This window comes from Xenopus laevis, chromosome 4L (assembly GCF_017654675.1).
Source record: "Xenopus laevis strain J_2021 chromosome 4L, Xenopus_laevis_v10.1, whole genome shotgun sequence".
NCBI lineage: Eukaryota > Metazoa > Chordata > Amphibia > Anura > Pipidae > Xenopus > Xenopus laevis.
The window spans coordinates 36324753-36344362 of NC_054377.1; positions in this window are offsets into that span (position 1 = coordinate 36324753).

The window sequence follows — 19610 nt, forward strand, 5'->3', positions numbered from 1 at the left end:
GATGTCAAATTCTGAGCCGCAGAGGTGGCGAATTCTCCGCCTACATATCAACTGCCTTTTGCAGGCCTGCTTGTTCTGGTCCCAAACAGTCATAGTTGTTGGTCAGCAAGAAGCTGATAATTTAGGGTCCCAAGTCCAGTCATTTTTTAAGTTTCTCACCAAGACAAACAAAAAATGTCATAGCAGGACATGTGACCAGGAAAGGTCAATGTGACATGAATGAAAGCAATTTAATTTCAATATTTCAATGTGTTCATGATCTTCAATCTGGAGAATACCATCTTCATATAGAATGACAGAGCAGGCATCAAATGAACAGACACAGGCTTCAAACAGGGCGCGTTACTCTGCTGATGACTCGACGCAGGTGTCAAATTTATTAGACGTAGGCATCAAATTACCTGAAACCTGTTCATGTTTCACCAGGTTCAACATGTTGTGAGGCCAATCATGTTGTTAAGGTCAATCAGTCACTAACTGATTTATGCTTATATATCCTGATAAAGTGCTTCCTGTGCCTTGGCCAAGAAATAAAGATTATTTTTTTCTGGTTTGTGGGTATTTGCTAGGAGGTGGCAGCAGCATAGGGGATACTTGAGATTACCACCTATTGCCAACATCAGAAGGCCTTGAATCTTCCATGAAAGATTCGCATTAGTTGAGAATTTGTCTGATGACCAAATTGTGGCAATGTTTTGCTTGAAATGTTATATGCTCATATAAGTGAAGACCTGGAACCCTTGATGGCTAAAAGTCATGCTGTGCCTGGGATGTGTAAGCTTCTCTCTGTCTTATATTTTCTTGCTAATGGCAGCTTTCAGCATGTCATGTAATTGGAATCAGCCAGCCTAATATGTCTCAAATCATTTCCCAAGTGTTTGACGCTATCCTTAAGCAAACACACAATTCTCTATCCTTTTCTTCTTCTAATCAAGCTTAAGCTTGGAATGCCCAATGCAGGGTCGGATTGGGGGCCTGAGGCCCACCAGGGATGCTTTCTCTGGGCCCCCCTCCTGGCCTCTTGCCCTGCTGCAGTGCACTGCTATTGCACATGCGCGCGAGTAGTTTCTTGTCCCCGCGATATCGCATGTGTGCCTACTGGGTTTTTGCCATGATTGCACATGTGCTTGTGTACTTTTTTTTCTCGTCCTGAAATTAATTTTTAAAGGGGAGTGGGTCTGGCCAATAGGGCCCCCAAGAGCCAGGGCCCACCTTTTTTTTTCCCGGTGTCCCTCCGGCCCAGTCTGACCCTGGCCAAATGTGCTGGGAGCTATAGACTGCACACACATCATGATTCTACCACCCAGGTCAAATGAGGAACAGTTTAGGAATCGTAAAAACACCCATTCCTTAAATGTTCAAGTGGTGTGTGACTCAAAATTGCAAAATTTAATCTTGCAACAATCTGGCCTATGCCAAAAATTTCTCTCTGGAAACATGCCTGAGGGATGGCTTGTTGGTAAGTTGATCATTTGTTCAATTACCAAAAAAATGTATAGTGTGTGTACAGTATATATGTATGCTCTATTACAGTATACAGTGTGTATGTATCACAAATAGAGACAGAGATCTATAAGGTAACTTAATTCCTAATGCACATACATGTAATAGATGATTTAGCAAAAGCTGTGAGTTTTTTTTTTCAACAAGCACAACTTTAAAACAAACAAATGCTACATTTTATGTAGTGGCTTTAGCAGTTTTAATAGCACAGTTAAGAAACCCCTGCTGTGTAATTGAACACACATTTGGCATACTGAAGTCCAGATCCCAGTGCCTGGATAAGTCACTCTATGATCAAAAAATGTGGCCAACATGATAATAATGTGCTGCATCTTGCACAACATTGCACTGAAACATCGAATGGCAATGGACGTTGTAGATGATCTGATTCCAGAACTTACAGGTCAAATAGCCACAGAGGGGGATTCTACTGAGACTGGAAGGAGAGCACAACTAATTGCCTCACTTTTAACTAGTAAGTTTGACTGCATTTCACTAACTTTACTAACTTCACTTCAAACAATCACAGTGTATAAATTGATTTTCATTAATGACAAAACCACTTTTTTTTAGTAGCTTAAATTCTAATTTCCTCCATACAAAATCTGGTAAGTGTTTTTTTTTTCAAAATGTGTTATTAAATTGTAAGGAAAACACGTGGTAGTTAAATGACGTGCATGGCAAACATATCTATATAGTCCTGAAAGTAGATGATAATATAATACTATTGAAGTCAACTTGCACTTAAATGACCCCCCAATACCTGATCAATACGTTTTTATCTTAGAATGTAGCATGTGGTGGTTTTGACCTTAACAAAAAAATGAACAAATCAAACAATTTAACTAAGCAAAACATTTAATTTTAACATTAAAATATTTCATTTGATTTGTGAACAAATGCATACCACTAATACATCACAAATCAAACAGGACTATTTTGATGATGACCTTGATGAAGCCCTCCCCCTAACTCGAGGGCCATCCCTTTTAGGAGTAGCCGAGGCAGAAGCACGGAACAAGAATTTTGTTTAGAAAGATTGCCAGTTTGCCCTTCACTTGAGTCCCCATTTGTGTTTAGTAAACTTAATAAAGAATGATTTTTTTTGTTGGTCAAGTTTTAGTAGCTGGTTTAGAGCCATAATGAGCTGATTCTATTGTTTAAAGGGATAATGTCATGGGAAAAAAATTTTTTTTCAAAATGAATCAGTTAATAGTGCTGCTCCAGTAGAATTCTGCACTGAAATCCATTCCTCAAAAGAGCAAACAGATTTTTTTATATTCAATTTTGAAATCTGACATGGGGCTAGACATTTTGTCAATTTCCCAGCTGCCCCTGGTCATGTGACTTGTGCCTGCACTTTAGGAGAGAAATGCTTTCTGGCAGGCTGCTGTTTTTCCTTCTCAATGTAACTGAATGTGTCTCACTGGGACATGGGTTTTACTATTGAGTGCTGTTCTTAGATCTACCAGGCAGCTGTTCTCTTGTGTTAGGGAGCTGTTATCTGTTTACCTACCCATTGTTCTTTTGTTTGGCTGCTGGGGGGGAAAGGGAGGGGGTGATATCACTCTGACTTGCAGTACAGCAGTAAAGAGTGATTGAAGTTTATCAGAGCACAAGTCACATGACTTGGGGCAGCTGGGAAATTGACAATATGTCTAGCCCCATGTCAGATTTCAAAATTGAATACAAAAAAATCTGTTTGCTCTTTTGAGAAATGGATTTCAGTGCAGAATTCTGCTGGAGCAGAACCATTAACTGATTCATTTTGAAATTGTTTTTTTCCCATGACAGTATCCCTTTAAGAAGATGATTTTGATTGAGGATAAGATAATTTTTTTTGCCCTTTCAAGCAAAACAAAACTTCTGCTGTATCATGTAAGGTTTCATATAGTACTAGAAGGTCCTCCTGGATTAGAATAAAGGCTTGTTGATTTGTTGAGTGTTTTGTTTTCTGCAGTCCTTGATGAGAGAGTGGAAGTCAGGTGGGGAAAGGATTGTTCAAGAGACTCAGTCTCATTATTGTTGATTGTTTCCTCGTGCTCTTGATCAGGTTGCATCTCCATTTGTTGGGTTTCCTGTGGCTCAGCTACTTGTTGGAATCTGATCCAGAATCAATGTAACTTGATCATCATCTATAAAAGCAATAAAACAAAAGAGAAAATCTAAAGGCTTATCCTAACCTGCATACAACATGCAACTGCCACATTATTATGTGAGCCTTTACAAAGAATGTTTTTTAAGATCAATAGTGATGGGCTAAAAAAGTTGACATTGTTAGATTCCTTCCACAGCAGCCAAGTAGATCTGAACCCTCCCACTGTCTATATAAAACACAGTGAACATATAGGACTGTATTTGCGGTTTGTGGATGACATCTTAGTGGTGTGGAAAGGAGATGTGTCACTTTTTAATGAAATGGTTACAGAGGCAAATGATAGACACCCGACTATTAAATTTACAACTGAGACCTCTGATAAATGTATAAAGTTTCTGGATGTGAAAATAACAATGAAAAATGTTAAATTGACCACAGACCTCTATAGAAAGGGTACAGACAAAAACAATCTTTTAAAGGCATCCAGCCTTCATAACCCTCACTGCATTACATGTATTCCAAAAGGCCAATTCCTAAGGGCAAGGAGGATAGCATCAGGTAATAAAGGGTACTGGGAAGCAGCCTTGGTTCTAATTGATAGGTTTAAAGCAAAAGGCTTAAATGAAAGAAAGCTAATTGATATTGCAATACAAGTAGGAGATATCCCCAGAAACACACTGCTGGCACAAAAAACACAAGCAGAGGAGAAAGCGATTCCTTTGAGAATTCCCTTTGTTAGCAAATATGCTAAACAAATCAAACCAATAGAGAAAATCATTTAAAGATTCTGGCCTATACCCTGGGGAAAACATGTGTACAACCACCACTATTTAGCTACAAAAAAGGCTATACATTAAAAGACATTCTTTGCCCTGCAGAACCAAAGCAAGTAAAAAGAATGGACAAAATTAAAGTAAACCAAACATAGGCACCTTCCCATGTTTAAACAGCATTTGCTGTCCCTCTATCATTAAAGGGAAAGTGGTTCAACATCCAACTAAAAGCCATGACATTAACCTAAAACATTACGCAACATGCAACACAGAAGGGGTGGTGTACAATGTTAAAATGCCCTTGTGGGAAAGTCTATGTTGGGCAAACATGTAGACAAATTAACGCCAGGATAAAAGAGCACAGAGATGATATAAAGAACTTCAAAGCGAATACTTACACTGACACCCCAGTATCATGCCCCTTTAACCAGAACAGACATAATATGTCACAATTAAAATGGTTGGTACTTGAAGTGATCCAGTTACCACAGAGAGGGGGTGATAGTAAGAAAATACTTCTACAAAAGAGGCATTGTGGATAAAGAAATGATGTGAACCAGAAGGTCTAAATGACCAATGGAGTGTTGCCTGTTTCTTATAGAATGGGTATTTAATATTGTTTCTTTCTTTAACAGATAGGGCTGCCTTGAATATGAATTTGAATTGAAAACATCCTGTATGGTAAGAATACTTTCCAGTAATGTATAATGTTACAAATAAGTATGTACAATATCACAATTAAGTATGGCAGCAATTAGCAATTTGTAGCAGGTTCTTGCTAATATATATGACTTGTAACTTATTGCTTTGACTAACATTCTCTTTAGCAAACCCACAATAGGTAGTGCTGAAGTTCAAGTGCTTAATATAATTTTACTAATTTTAATACTTTGAATAGCTAACTTTACTTGGAACACTGGGACATACACTGTAGGACACCACCACTACAAATGGAACACAATGTTGGACTTGAACTTCACATACAGATGGAATGGTTGGACTGAACTTCACATACAGATGCAATATTTGGACTTGTTGTGGACCATCTAGGCTGATAAATCCTCCCAGCATTTGCTGGCTGACCAATCTAAATGTGGAGGGACGGGGCTTTGTGTATTTGTATTGTGTATCACACTGATTTTGCTGTTAAGCTCGAAACATGTAGTTGTTGAATAAAGGCACCTTGCAGCAGAATTTCTGCGCCTATTGGTATAATTTTCCAGTCACTGGATTTATTGATTGCATTTGCTCTGGATAGAAGCAATGGGTTCTTGATACCAGAATATAAAAGGAAAAGGGTAACTTTAACAGTTTATATTGACTTTATATAAGGAGGTGCAGAGGCTGCCAATATTCAGTGCATTTTTGGTAGTGGATAGATTTGGAGATTTTTTTCTGTGTTATTTAGCTAGAGTTGGAGTTTGTGGAGCCAGCTGTCTAAATCAGTGCAAGTGGAAGTTGTGGATTTCTGTTTACTGTTTTCCCTCTTTTGCTGTGAAACCAAAGAGCCCTTGTTAGGGCTACGTTTGTTTGTCTGTCGGTGTGTATGCCTTGTGAGTGCAAACTTCTGCTGAGGGGTTTTAGTTAAGGATCATTTTTTTTCTCCTTTCCTTGCCCCAAATATCCAAAAAAAAAACTTATTTTTTTTTTAGTTTATGTTTGGCCATTATTATGGGCCATGCACTTCAGCAGATACGGCATTTTTCACGTGCCAGTCTGAGGACCAGTCGGTAGCAGTGTGCCAGCTCTGCTGGCAGAAAGTTTGAAGTGTGCAGACAGGGTCACATTTGGGAATGTCGGCTTTAATTTCCCATATGAAATGTCATCACAGGATGACGTGGAAGCAGCACCAAATTGGCAGGGCACCAGGGGCAGTGGTGCTTCATGTTCACCTCTTCCCATTCCTCAGGGAAGAGGTGCTAGCTCCCAATCCCCTGTAGCAAGTGAAGGAGATTCTGAGACTCACAGTTGGAGGGGGCCATTGTGTAGCTCTGCCTCTTCTGCAGCCCCCTCTTTCTCCTCCTCTTCCTCACTGCCATCTTCTGTGCAGCCCCTGTCCTGCCAGCTTTTCCTCCCCCAGTTCCTTGGCCACAAAGCACCTCTCTCCCCCAGGATATGCTGACATTTATTAAGATGAAGCATGGAAATCCAAGTGCCCATTGCGTCTGCATGGATATCCATCAGACATTAGCCTCCACTCCTCCTCATAGATGTACCCTCCTCTCTCCATTGCTATGTATACTCTTCTGTCATAGACCCCTCCTCAATAGTTTTGTGTATTCTCCATCTCTGCTGCTGCTGCTACCACTAGTACTACTGCTGCATTGTCTGTAAATGTTTTTCTGGTGGGGGCCTATTAAGGCTCCTCCTGCTGTTACTCATAATACTGCTGCATTGTCTGCAAATGTTTTTCTGGTGGGGGCCTATCAAGACTAATAATAATGTTGCTTCTAATACTGCAGCATAGTTGGCATATTTCTTCTGGTGTGGAGTCTGTCGAGGCTTCTAATAAAGTTACTTCTAATACTGCAACATAGTTGACAAATTTCTTCTAGTTGAGTCCTGTCAAGGCTCCTAATAATTTTACTTCTAATACTGACACATAGCTGGCAAATTTTTTCTGGGGTGGAGTCTGTCAAGGCTTCTAATAATGTTGCTTCTAATACTGCCACATGGTTGACAAATTTCTTGTGGTTGGGGTCTGTCAAGGCCTAATAATGTTGCTGCTGCTACTACTGCCACATACTTTGCAAATTTCTTCTGGTTGAGGCCCACCAATGCTAATGATAATATGGCTTCTACTACTGCTGTGCTGCTGCTCCTATTAATTTTACTTCTAATACTGCCACAAATTTCTTCTAGTTGAGGCCTACCAAGACTATGAATTATGTTGCTTTTAATACTGCTGCATAATTTCTCCTGGTTGGGGTCTGTCAAGGTTCCTAATAATTTTACTTCTAATATTGCTGCACATTTGGCAAATTTCTTCTGGTTGGGGTCTGCCAAGGCTCCTCATAATTTTACTTCTAATTCTGCCACACTGTTGGCACATTTCTTCTAGTTGAAGCCTATCAAGGCTTCTAATAATTTTTCTTCTACTTCGGCCGCATACAGATGAAGCAAGAATAGATTGTAACTCATCAAGATATAGAGAATTTTACTTACCTACTTGATGTAAATTCCTTTTCTTCTAGTCCCGACATGTCAGTACACATGGGCATTGCCCCTCCCAGACCTGGAGGTAGGACCTATAACATAGCCAATCAAAATGAATCATGACCTATAAGACCACATGACCTCCTCCTCACCACAGTTATACTTTTGCCATAGCAGTACAGTAACCAAAATAAATCATTGGGATGGGAAACCCTGTACTGACATGTCGGGACTAGAAGAAAAGGAATTTACATCAAGTAGGTAAGTAAAATTCTCTATTTCTTCTACGTCCCTCCATGTCAGTACACATGGGATCTACCAAGCCATGCACCGAAAACAAGGGGTGGGAATAACCAACATAATGCAAAAACCAAAGAGAAAAGGCCAACATCACATCCATCCAACAGGGGAGCTGATAAATGTATATCTCCTGAAAAGGGTAGATAAAAGGCACAATAACAACATGTCCTAGGACATGGTAAACGATTAACAAGAGCTACAAAATCAACCACAAAATTACAGAGACCGGTACTTGAGGATCAAGCATTGCAGATTAAGAATAAACATATTCTGTTTAAAAAGGTTCCCTCAGTGACTAGAGGGATACCTGCAATGTGGTTATCTGACAAAACCCCACCTGGGGAAGAACAAAAATCCTGCAACTGTTAAAACAAAAAAAAGGTGCCTAGGACATCAGATCAGAAACTAAACACAACTTGAATGCATCTATCACCAGTGCTGGAGAAATACACGATCCTCAGCAATAGCGAGTGGCCCTAAAAAGACTTGGCCCACATTAGCCTGGTCCTGCATCTTAATGGAAGCAGCTCAAACCAGTGCTGACCGGAGTCACCTCTACACCAGAGATCAGTCCAAGATCCACTAACTCCATGCTAATAATACCTAATGAAGACTTAACTAAATGAACACCAACTCTGGGTTATCATAAATCAGGATATCATTGTAACAATTGTAGAGCCAAGCTGGTACAGCCCAGTAGCTCCACCAACCACAAAATCTAAACTGGGCATACAACAGCACAAGGATAAGCTGCTGAACCAACCAATGTGACTTAAAGCCATCTACCAGTAAGCTATGCTGTTGCCCCAGCCAACTGCTACACAAGCAAGCAATGGGACCCAAGCCAAGGGTAAAAGACCACATGAGCCAAAGGCTCATGCAACAGGCCAGCAGAACAAGGGCCCTTGTAAAAGGCCAGCAGACCCAGGAGCCGAGGACCATGGTAAAAAGCCATGGACCAAAACAAGGGCTCTAACCCAAGCCAAGGACCATAATGAAAGCTAGAGGCCACACAAACCCAGCTCCCTGGCGAGATGCCCGAGGCCACACAAAGGGCCATAGACTACAAGCTGGCTTCAAGCATGTTAAGGTGCCAATAGACATAACAGTAAGTGCCCTTTAATCTACCAACAATTAAAGAAGGGAAACCTACAGTCACAAAAACTCAGTAGATGTAGTATAACTACAACTGAGCTCCCAACAAAAGCCACCAGATGGGAATAGAATATCTAAGAGAAGGCCTATATCACACAAAAATACACCATATAACTCGGAACACTGCCTGTTAAGTGTGGAAACATCATAGGAAAAAATGGGGCACAAAGCTGCTACAGCAGAACAAACCCCTAGCCGGTCCTGGAAATACCAGGTGTAATAAGAGCACACTTGCCTACTGTGTCTGCGAAGAGAACTCGGGCTCACAAACCTAAGACCTCAGATGACAACTATACAAGAAGTCAGAGGAATACAGGCACCTAACCAGATAATATGCGCTAGACAGTAGGAATAATCCAGACAGATCCTTGGTGGCAGACTGCTTCTAAGGAGCAGACTCAGGGGGGTAACTAAAGAGGAATGAGACCCTGCTGCTGCAGGTGGGCCCAAAAGGTATACGGACCCATGAGGCCCAAATAAAGAGCAATTTCAATACGTATTGGTAAAAAAGCACAACCTCTGGATATGTTAGGGGCCCTAAAATGAATTTGCTGTGGGGCCCAATGACATCAGGTTACAGCACTGAGCAGACTCAATGTAAGGAAGGGGCTACCATACTGCTTCAGCAGTGCAAGCCTCCAGCCAACCCTGCAAGCACCCAGTGTAATAAAAGGCAAATATAACCTCTGTGTCTGCACAGAGGACAATAGAAACAACAGAAGCAAACTGAGGAGTATCTGCACATTACCTGATAGCAATGAAAAGTCCGCAGGTTGGAAACTTCAGCTAGAACCCAGATAGCTTTCAGCTGAGGGACATAATTAGCTTATTAACATGCAGACTTAGTACCTTGTGTAACTGCATTTTGCACAGAGGACTCCAGCTCACAACATACGACTTCATATAATATAAGAAGGAACACAGGCAGCTTACCAGATAGCTCAGACTTGTCAGCAGGAATATCCAGTCCAGTGGAACACTGCTTGTTAAGAGCAGACTCATAAGAAAGGAAGGAGGTGCCATACTGCTTGAACACATGAGCCAATATAGGCATATAGCAGGGGGGCTGTTTTAGCACAGGGCTAGGACCATGGGTATGCCCACACCTGCATTTCTTCCCAATAAGCGATAATTTACAGATTATGCGTCTTGAGGCATCAGGTAAATTCTTCTCCATTACCTGGGAATCATCCCTCTGTGTCTACACAGAGGTAAAAAATAAATAAATAAATAAACAAAAAGAAAATGCAAAAGAAAAACAAAAACTGTGTTTGATTTCTCTCAAAATTCAACAAAAAATAAAAAGTGAGGAGGGAGATCCTACCTCCCTGTCCAGTAGGACAAAAAATAACTGTGGTGAGGAGGATGTCATGTGGTCTTATAGGTCATGATTCATTTTGATTGGCTATGTTATAGGTCCTACCTCCAGGTCTGGGAGGGGCAATGCCCATGTGTACTGACATGGAGGGACGTAGAAGAAAAATGTGCTGGTCGTATTAAGTACGGGGAAACATCCTGACATTTTGAAATGATTAGAGTTAAAATTAAAATAATTCAAGTGATGGACACCAGGTGGCACCTGAACAGAATTTCCATAAGGAGCTCCTATAGTATAGTGGTTAAGGTGTTGGTCTGGGAAATACAGAGAATACATTGGTTTTAATCTGCCCACCATTATTTTTTTTTATAAACGCTATATTATTTCTGTAGCTAAGGTCTTATAGAGAGAAAGGAGAGAGATTGTTTCAGCCATGATCTCCTGAGGGGAATGAAAGGGTAAACCTGGTCCTAATTAGGGATGTAGCGAACGTCGGAAAAAAAGTTCGCGAACATATTCGCGAACTTGCGCAAAAACGCGAGCGGTTCGCGAACGGTTCGCGAACCCCATAGACTTCAATGGGAAGGCGAACTTTAACATCTAAAAAAAAAATTTCTGGCCAGAAAAATGATTTTAAAGTTGTTTAAAGGGTGCAACGACCTGGACAGTGGCATGCCAGAGGGGGATCAAGGGCAAAAATGTATCTGAAAAATCTGCCTGTGTGTGCTTGGAAGAGATAGTGTAGGGGGAGAGCTGTTAGTGATTTCAGGGACAGATGATAGTAAGTTTGCTGGCTAGTAATCTGCTTGATACTGCTCTGTATTGGAGGGACAGAAGTCTGCAGGGATTTGAGGGACATTTTAGCTTAGGTAGCTTTGCTGGCTAGTAATCTACTGTTCTCTTTAAACAACTGCCATACGTTGACCTTGTAGGCATTGTTTGCCCAGTTTTTTTGGACGCAGCCACTGAAGCACAGTTGCCAGAAAAAATATGCCATATAAATGCTGAAAATAGTCATTTTTCGCCATACGTTGACCTTGTAGACATTGTTTGCCCAGTTTTTTTGGTTGCAGCCACTGAAGCACAGTTGCCAGAAAAAATATGCCATATAAATGCTGAAAATAGTCATTTTTCGCCATACGTTGACCTTGTAGACATTGTTTGCCCAGTTTTTTTGGTTGCAGCCACTGAAGCACAGTTGCCAGAAAAAATATGCCATATAAATGCTGAAAATAGTCATTTTTTGCCATATACGTTGAGTCAACGTATGGCAAAAAATGACTATTTTCAGCATTTATATGGCATATTTTTTCTGGCCTCTGTGCTTCAGTGGCTGCGGCCAAAAAAAACTGGGCAAACAATGCCTACAAGGTCAACGTATACACTACTACAGCGGTGGATACGGATTACGTAAAATATATGAATGCTGCTTGAAAAAAGTCACTCCGGTGTTTTTTCTGGAGACGGTAATATTATGGATATTTAGACAGAATGTGAACAAGGTCACACAGCTACAGGTAGATGGCGGGTTGAAGAAAACAGTGTGCAAATAATGCCTACAGGGCAAATAATGCCTAAAAGGTCAACTTATACACTACTACAGCGGTAGTAAAATAAAAAAAAGTAAAATAAAAAAAAAATGAATATTAAAAAAAAAAATTAAAGTTGGTGCTGCTGAACTACTAGGAGCAGCAGATTAGCACACCAGTCCCACTCCCCAACACTGCTAGACTAATAGCACTGGGCTCTTATAGTAGTAGTAGTAGTAGTAGTAAAACAACAAAAAAATAAATAAAAGCAGTCCTTACAAGGACTATTGTTATTGCAGCAGTCAGCAGATGAGATCAGAAGCAGGACAGCTGCCCACTGCAGCTACATACAGAGCACTGCAGTAGAAGGTAGATTACTAGCCAGCAAAGCTACCTAAGCTAAAATGTCCCTCAAACCCCTGCAGACTTCTGTCCCTCCAATAACAGAGCAGTATCAAAACGATTACTAGCCAGCAAACTTTCAACTGTCCCTGAAATCACTAACAGGCAGCAGCTCTCTCCCTACACTATCTCTTCAGCACACACAGGCAGAGTGAAAAAACGCTGCAGGGCTTCGGTTTTTATAGGGAAGGGGAGTGATCCAGGGGAGAGCTTCCTGATTGGCTGCCATGTACCTGCTGGTCTGGGGTGAGAGGGCAAAAAAAAGCGCCAACAATGGCGAACCCAAAATGGCGAACGTCGCGCGACGTTCGCGAACTTCCGGCGAGCGCGAACACCCGATGTTCGCGCGAACAAGTTCGCCGGCGAACAGTTCGCGACATCTCTAGTCCTAATCCTCGGACCTGTAGCTACGAGTGCACTCGATTTGAACCTGCCACTCCAGGGGTCATCATCACTGTCCACTCAGGCAAAACAGAATTCTGGGAGTATGCACAGAACACACCGAGATGTAGTCTGTAAGCAAACTCGTTTATTATGGGCAAGGGTACAAACTCTTATAGGGAAAATTAAGTCACTTCAAACAGGATACATCTGCACACAGAATACTTTGGTAAAAAACACTTTGGCAAAAATAAAGAGTTTTGTTAGTTACCACCTATATTGACTATGTGCGAGATAACATGTCTTGGCAGGAACATGAGAAAAGGAGGTGTGACGTACATCCCTGTTCCAAAGCTAGCAGGGTAGGGACATAGAGGAAGGAGATGACCATGTCCATGTTCCAAAGCTAGCAGGGCGTCAAGAGGAAAATTACAAAAACAAAATACAGATCAACATTATGTGATTTAACCCATAACATGCCTTTATGATAATAGATATTGAGGCCCTGGATTAATGTGCTGAGGCCATGAGTGTGTCAATGATTATATGCATGCCTATATGCATTAGTGCCGTCTTCAATCCCCCTGTTAATCACGTAAGTGATTATTACAAACGAGCATGCAAAAGTCTAAGTTGGGCATGTTGGGATCAGAAGTATTCTGGTGGGGTGGGAATCGCTAGCATAATGATTGCAATGGTCCAACCAAAGATGGTGAATAGATGCAATTAAACAACTCCCACATGGGGATAAAGAGCAAAAAGTGAGTCATAAACAGTAGACTGCTGTCTTTGTTGTTGGATTGTCCATGATCCTCAGTCGATGACTCATCAGGGAGTATGTTCTTGGCATCTTGGAGCGGTGCTTGATTTGGGGAACCTTTGGTGTTGTCATCTATAGTCGTCAAGAGAGGAAAGGGTTGGTGCCAACTTCACTCGTGATGCGTGTATCCAGTTGTCACTATCGGAAGTAAGGACAGCCGTCCGTGTAATAGCGATGACTGTGGTAGGTGGACCAAATGGAAATCCCCTTTTCGAGAACGACTTATGTGCCGGACCACAACAAGATCGCCTGGCCTGAAAGGATGGGTCGGTTCCTGTGGAGGTAAAGGAAAAGACAAAGATACATCACCATAGATGCCATTCAAACAGGTGATAAGATTTCTTACATATTCTTCTTGAATTAGATTTAAATCTCCTGGCATAATAACTAACGGTCCTTTCACCCATGGTGTGGGAAACGGGCGACCCATAACTATTTCAAACGGTGACAATTTAGTAGTGGTATTAGGGGTCATGCGGATTTCTGCAAGTATGGCAGGAAGAAATTACTTCCAATGTTTCCATGTTGCATGAGTAGCTTTACGAAGTTTATCCTTAATTGTCCTATTCATTCTTTCTACAATGCCCGAACTCTGAGGATGATATGGGACATGAAATTTCCAAGTAACCTGTAACCATTTTATGAGCTCTTGGAGTACTTTACTGACAAATGCTGGGCCATTATCTGAATTAATCTGCTGTGGACAACCGTATCGAGGAACAATCTCGGAGGCTAAAATTCTTGCAACTGTACGAGCATCCTCTCGTTTAGTAGGAAAAACCTCAACCCAGCGGGAAAAATGGTCTGTAAAAACAAGCAAATATTCTTGAACAGTCCCAGTTTTAGGTATGTGTGTGAAATCGACCTGCTAATGTGAGAAGGGGGCTATTGGAGGTGGTAGGTGTTGGTGTTTTGTTACGGTACCCCCAGAATTTGCCCTAATACAGGTGATGCAAGTTTTGACAAAAGTCTCACAGTGTTGGCGTAAGTTGTTGGCTACAAAGTTTTGTTGGAGCCATGTGAGAGTATTTTTAATACTCTTGTGACCAATGCCATGTGCCTGTGAAATGAGTAAGGGTAGGCTAGCTTCTGGAATACCTACTTTGCCTTGGAATGAATATAGGCCAACTTTGTCTAAGGTGAGCCCCTGCTTAGACCAAAAGTCAAGGTCCTCCTGTGTGGCAAATGTTTGTAGATGCTGTAATATTTGGTCCTGAGGACACTGTAGAGGTGTTAAGAGAAAAGTAGACACAGGGGTGAAAAGAGTGGCAGTCTGTTTGGCCACTTGGTCTGCTAAAGCATTTCCCAATGAAATGTCATCTTTCTTGTGTGTGTGGGCCCGACAATGTATGATAGCAATGTCAGATGGTAGTTGTATAGCCCGTAGTAATTCCTCAATAAGGTGTGTGTGTGTGCAATAGGCTTACCCTCCGTGGTTTGATACCCTCTCTGTTGCCAAATTTTTCCAAAATCATGTACTACCCCAAAAGCGTACCTACTGTTTGTGAAGATATTAACAGGTTTTCCTGAAAACAAAACACATGCTCTGGTTAATGCAATGAGTTCGGCAGCTTGTGCGGAGTTAACTGATATAGGTTCCGCCTCCAGTACAATATTTGGTAATTGGACAACGGCATATGCCGCACGATATACAGTGGGGTGACCTATTGTTACAGATTGTGACATTTCCACAGCCATAGCACTAGCTGCTAAGGCTCTGAGACAAGCCGGCATCCCCTGTACCGGAACAGGCATTACTTTGGAAAAATAGGCCACAGGACGAAAACTTCCTCCATACTCTTGTGCGCAGACTGCCGCCATGGTTTTACAGGTGTCCTTAACATACAAATGAAAAGGTTTACAATAATTAGGCAATCCCAAAGCAGGAGCTTTAACAAGACATGCAATCAATGAGTGAAAAACATTAGTCATTTCAAGTGTCCATTCGATCTGTAACGGTGCTGACTGCTTAGTACATTGCCGCAGGATATTATCAAAATATGAACAATCAGGTATCCATTGACGGCAGTAATTGACCATGCTTAAGAAGGAAAGCATTTCTTTCTGTGTGACAGGTTTTTTTTCTTGGCAATGGCCTCCACCCTTTTTTGGACTCAATTGTCTCTGACCATGAGAGAGAACAAAACCCAAGTATTCCACTGACTCAGCCCCCATCTGAGTTTTATGTTTGGATACTTTATGGCCCTCTTTGGTTAAGTGTTGTAACAAGCTAACAGTATCATGGTAATTAGCTTCCTGATTGGGACTGCACAACAGTAGGTCATCGACGTACTGAAGCAGGACGGAACCATGGTTAGGAGCCCACGATTTAAGGGTTTGCTGGAGCACCAGGGAGTAAGCCGCTGGTGAATCCACTAGGCGCATGGGGAGGCGTGTCCATGCAAATTGGGCACCCTCAAAAGTAAAAGCCAATAGTAACTGTGTCTCAGTGTCCACTGGGACTGGAAAAAAAATGCTTGATTTAAATCAATCGTACTATAAACAGTAGCATCACAAGGAATGGAGGTAAGTAGAACTGTCACATCTGGAACAATAGGGGCAATGGGTGTAATTAAAGCATTAATAGCTTGTAAATCCTGTACAAACCGGTACTGGTTATCTTTCTTTGGAACTGGATTAATGGGAGTGTTGTAAGGTGAAACTGTGGGCACAAGCACGCCCTGCTGCAAAAAGGATTCAATGAGAGGCCTGATGCCATCTATTTTCTCTTGTGACAACGGGTACTGTTTAAGGTATATAGGTTGGGTATGTGGTTTAAGGGAAGCCTTGTATGGGGTACAATCAATACTCCCTACATCAAACTTACTTGAGGCCCACACGGAGGAAGGCACTAGGGCATAAATGTCTGGCTGTAAGATAAAAATCGTGTTGGTTTCCTGATCTAAAATGTTAACAGTAAGGCCCCCTGTGGGTGAAATATCCAAAGACTGCAACCCGAGTTTATGGAATAAATCACGCCCTAAAAGATTCTCGGGGCACCCAGGTATGAGTTTAAAAGAATGTTCAACAATACAGGTATTTCCAGGGCACTGTACTGATAACGTAGGTGTTTCAAAAGTAGGAGTAATTACCCCATTAATCCTGATTGAAGGTGAAGATCCCTGCATGTCCCCATCATACATATCCATACGTATGCAAGAGGTTGCGGCGCCTGTATCCACTAAAAAAAAGTAAGTCGACACCCGCAACGGTCAAGCACAAATAAGGATCTGCAGATGCAGAGATAAAAACAACAGGGAAAATTGGGGTACAACCTTCAGGGAAGCCCTATGCTGAACTTGGCCAGTTTCTAGTATGTCTGGGGCCAGTAGGCTGAGTAGCCTGGGCAGCATTTGGTGCAAGAGTTACTGATTGAGGCATGTTTTGAGGTGTTTGTTGATTGCGTTGCCGAGGGGGATACGGGCATTCATTACGCCAGTGTCCTTCCTTGAAGCAATTAAAACATTGATTTCTGTTGTAACTGGTATTATTAGACCAGTTTGAGTTTCTTCCTCTCCCCCTGCCTCTGTTCCAGCCTCTGCCCCTCCCTCCCCCTCTATTTGTGTTGTAATTAGGAGTCCACTGGTTATTCCAGTATGTCTGTGTAGGGTTAACAGAAACATCACAAGGATATGAAGGGGGGGTAGTGGGGGGGAACGGCTGGAGAACTCTTCTCATTGTATGTGGCGGTAACCTTTTTTTTCCTCCTGCTTCACTAAATCATAACAACTTGCAGCTTCCTTTTCAATAACCTTCTTGTAAAAATCTGTTGCAGTGAGCGTGGGCCATTCAGAAATTAACTGTTTGGTGGCTAAGCTACATTGGTGCGTCATATTCCCCAAACATGTCTGAACTTTTAACTGGGACATATTGCCATCTGAAGAGAGGGAAGCATCTTCCTTCCAAACTTTTAAAAAATCTTTTTACAAAATCACTGGGTAATTCGTTTTGTCTTTGTTTACATGCAAGAGCGATAGACATAGACTGTCTATCCGTCCACAAACTTTTCATTTCTGTTTTTATTTCCTGCCACATTTGATTTAACCTTGCAGTGGTGTTTAACGGATACTGGGTAGTGTTCATACGGGCTGGGTCTATGGGGGTACTAATAGTTGGAACTCTGTTCCAATTCCATCCCGATTCCAGATCATAACCCAATATGCCGTCTATAAGGAGGCGCATGTCATTTTGATGAAAACATTGTCCTTGGCACATTCTTTTTAAATACGTAAGACATGCTCCTGGGTTTTTCCTGGGATCAGGAGAGTGAGACAGAATGTTTTGCAACTCACTGGGACTCAAGGGTTTCATAATCAATTGGTCACCCACTGTGAGAAAAGGATACTGTTTCTTTGCTTTTGAATCAGTGCGTCTACAGATTAATTTATTGGTGGTTGGACTGTATGAAACAACCTCATAATGACCTGAATAAGGTGACTTGTCTATTGTTAGATCAGTAGCATGGATCTCTATATCTGAGGAGCTGTCTCCTTCTAAAGAATGGTCAAACACAAGAGTCCTCTGCACTCAACCCATTATCAATATATTTAAGACAGCGACATTTTGTGCATACTGCTACTAAAAAATGCCTTACCCTTTAAACAAAACAGGGATTGTTTGTCCATATATTGCAATATATTTAAGCTGGCCAACTACGTCAAAGTCATCCCATATTTGGCCAGTCCTACGCTTAATTTTCATCTGATTCATTAAGAATTCTATTGCTTCATTATACATTTTACAAAGGGACTAGGTTTTACCTGCAACTTACTAGCTGCTTTCAAAGTAAACCTCCATACTTGGCTGCCCTTTTATTAGACACCAGTGGGATCACCTGACTATAGCTGGGAAGGGTGGGAGCTACAACATGGAGCTGGTCACTGCTCCTGTATAAACTATAACAAACAAAGGAAAGTTGTGCTCACCACTATTTTTTAAAACCATTTGGCGGGGGTGCAATGAGGCTGTGACCACAAAATACATATAGTCAATCACAAGAGTCCTCTGCACTCAACCCATTATCAATATATATATATCCCACTGGTGTCTAATAAAAGGGCAGCCAAGTATGGAGGTTTACTTTGAAAGCAGCTAGTAAGTTGCAGGTAAAACCTAGTCCCTTTGTAAAATGTATAATGAAGCAATATAATTCTTAATGAATCAGATGAAAATTAAGCGTAGGACTGGCCAGATATGGGATGACTTTGACGTAGTTGGCCAGCTTAAATATATTGCAATATATGGACAAACAATCCCTGTTTTGTTTAAAGGGTAAGGCATTTTTTAGTAGCAGTATGCACAAAATGTCGCTGTCTTAAATATATTGATAATGGGTTGAGTGCAGAGGACTCTTGTGTTTGACTATATGTATTTTGTGGTCACAGCCTCATTGCACCCCCGCCAAATGGTTTTAAAAAATAGTGGTGAGCACAACTTTCCTTTGTTTGTTATAGTTTATACAGGAGCAGTGACCAGCTCCATGTTGTAGCTCCCACCCTTCCCAGCTATAGTCAGGTGATCCCACTGGTGTCTAATAAAAGGGCAGCCAAGTATGGAGGTTTACTTTGAAAGCAGCTAGTAAGTTGCAGGTAAAACCTAGTCCCTTTGTAAAATGTATAATGAAGCAATAGAATTCTTAATGAATCAGATGAAAATTAAGCGTAGGACTGGCCAGATATGGGATGACTTTGACGTAGTTGGCCAGCTTAAATATATTGCAATATATGGACAAACAATCCCTGTTTTGTTTAAAGGGTAAGGCATTTTTTAGTAGCAGTATGCACAAAATGTCGCTGTCTTAAATATATTGATAATGGGTTGAGTGCAGAGGACTCTTGTGTTTGACTATATGTATTTTGTGGTCACAGCCTCATTGCACCCCCGCCAAATGGTTTTAAAAAATAGTGGTGAGCACAACTTTCCTTTGTTTGTTATAGTTTATACAGGAGCAGTGACCAGCTCCATGTTGTAGCTCCCACCCTTCCCAGCTATAGTCAGGTGATCCCACTGGTGTCTAATAAAAGGGCAGCCAAGTATGGAGGTTTACTTGGAAAGCAGCTAGTAAGTTGCAGGTAAAACCTAGTCCCTTTGTAAAATGTATAATGAAGCAATAGAATTCTTAATGAATCAGATGAAAATTAAGCGTAGGACTGGCCAGATATGGGATGACTTTGAC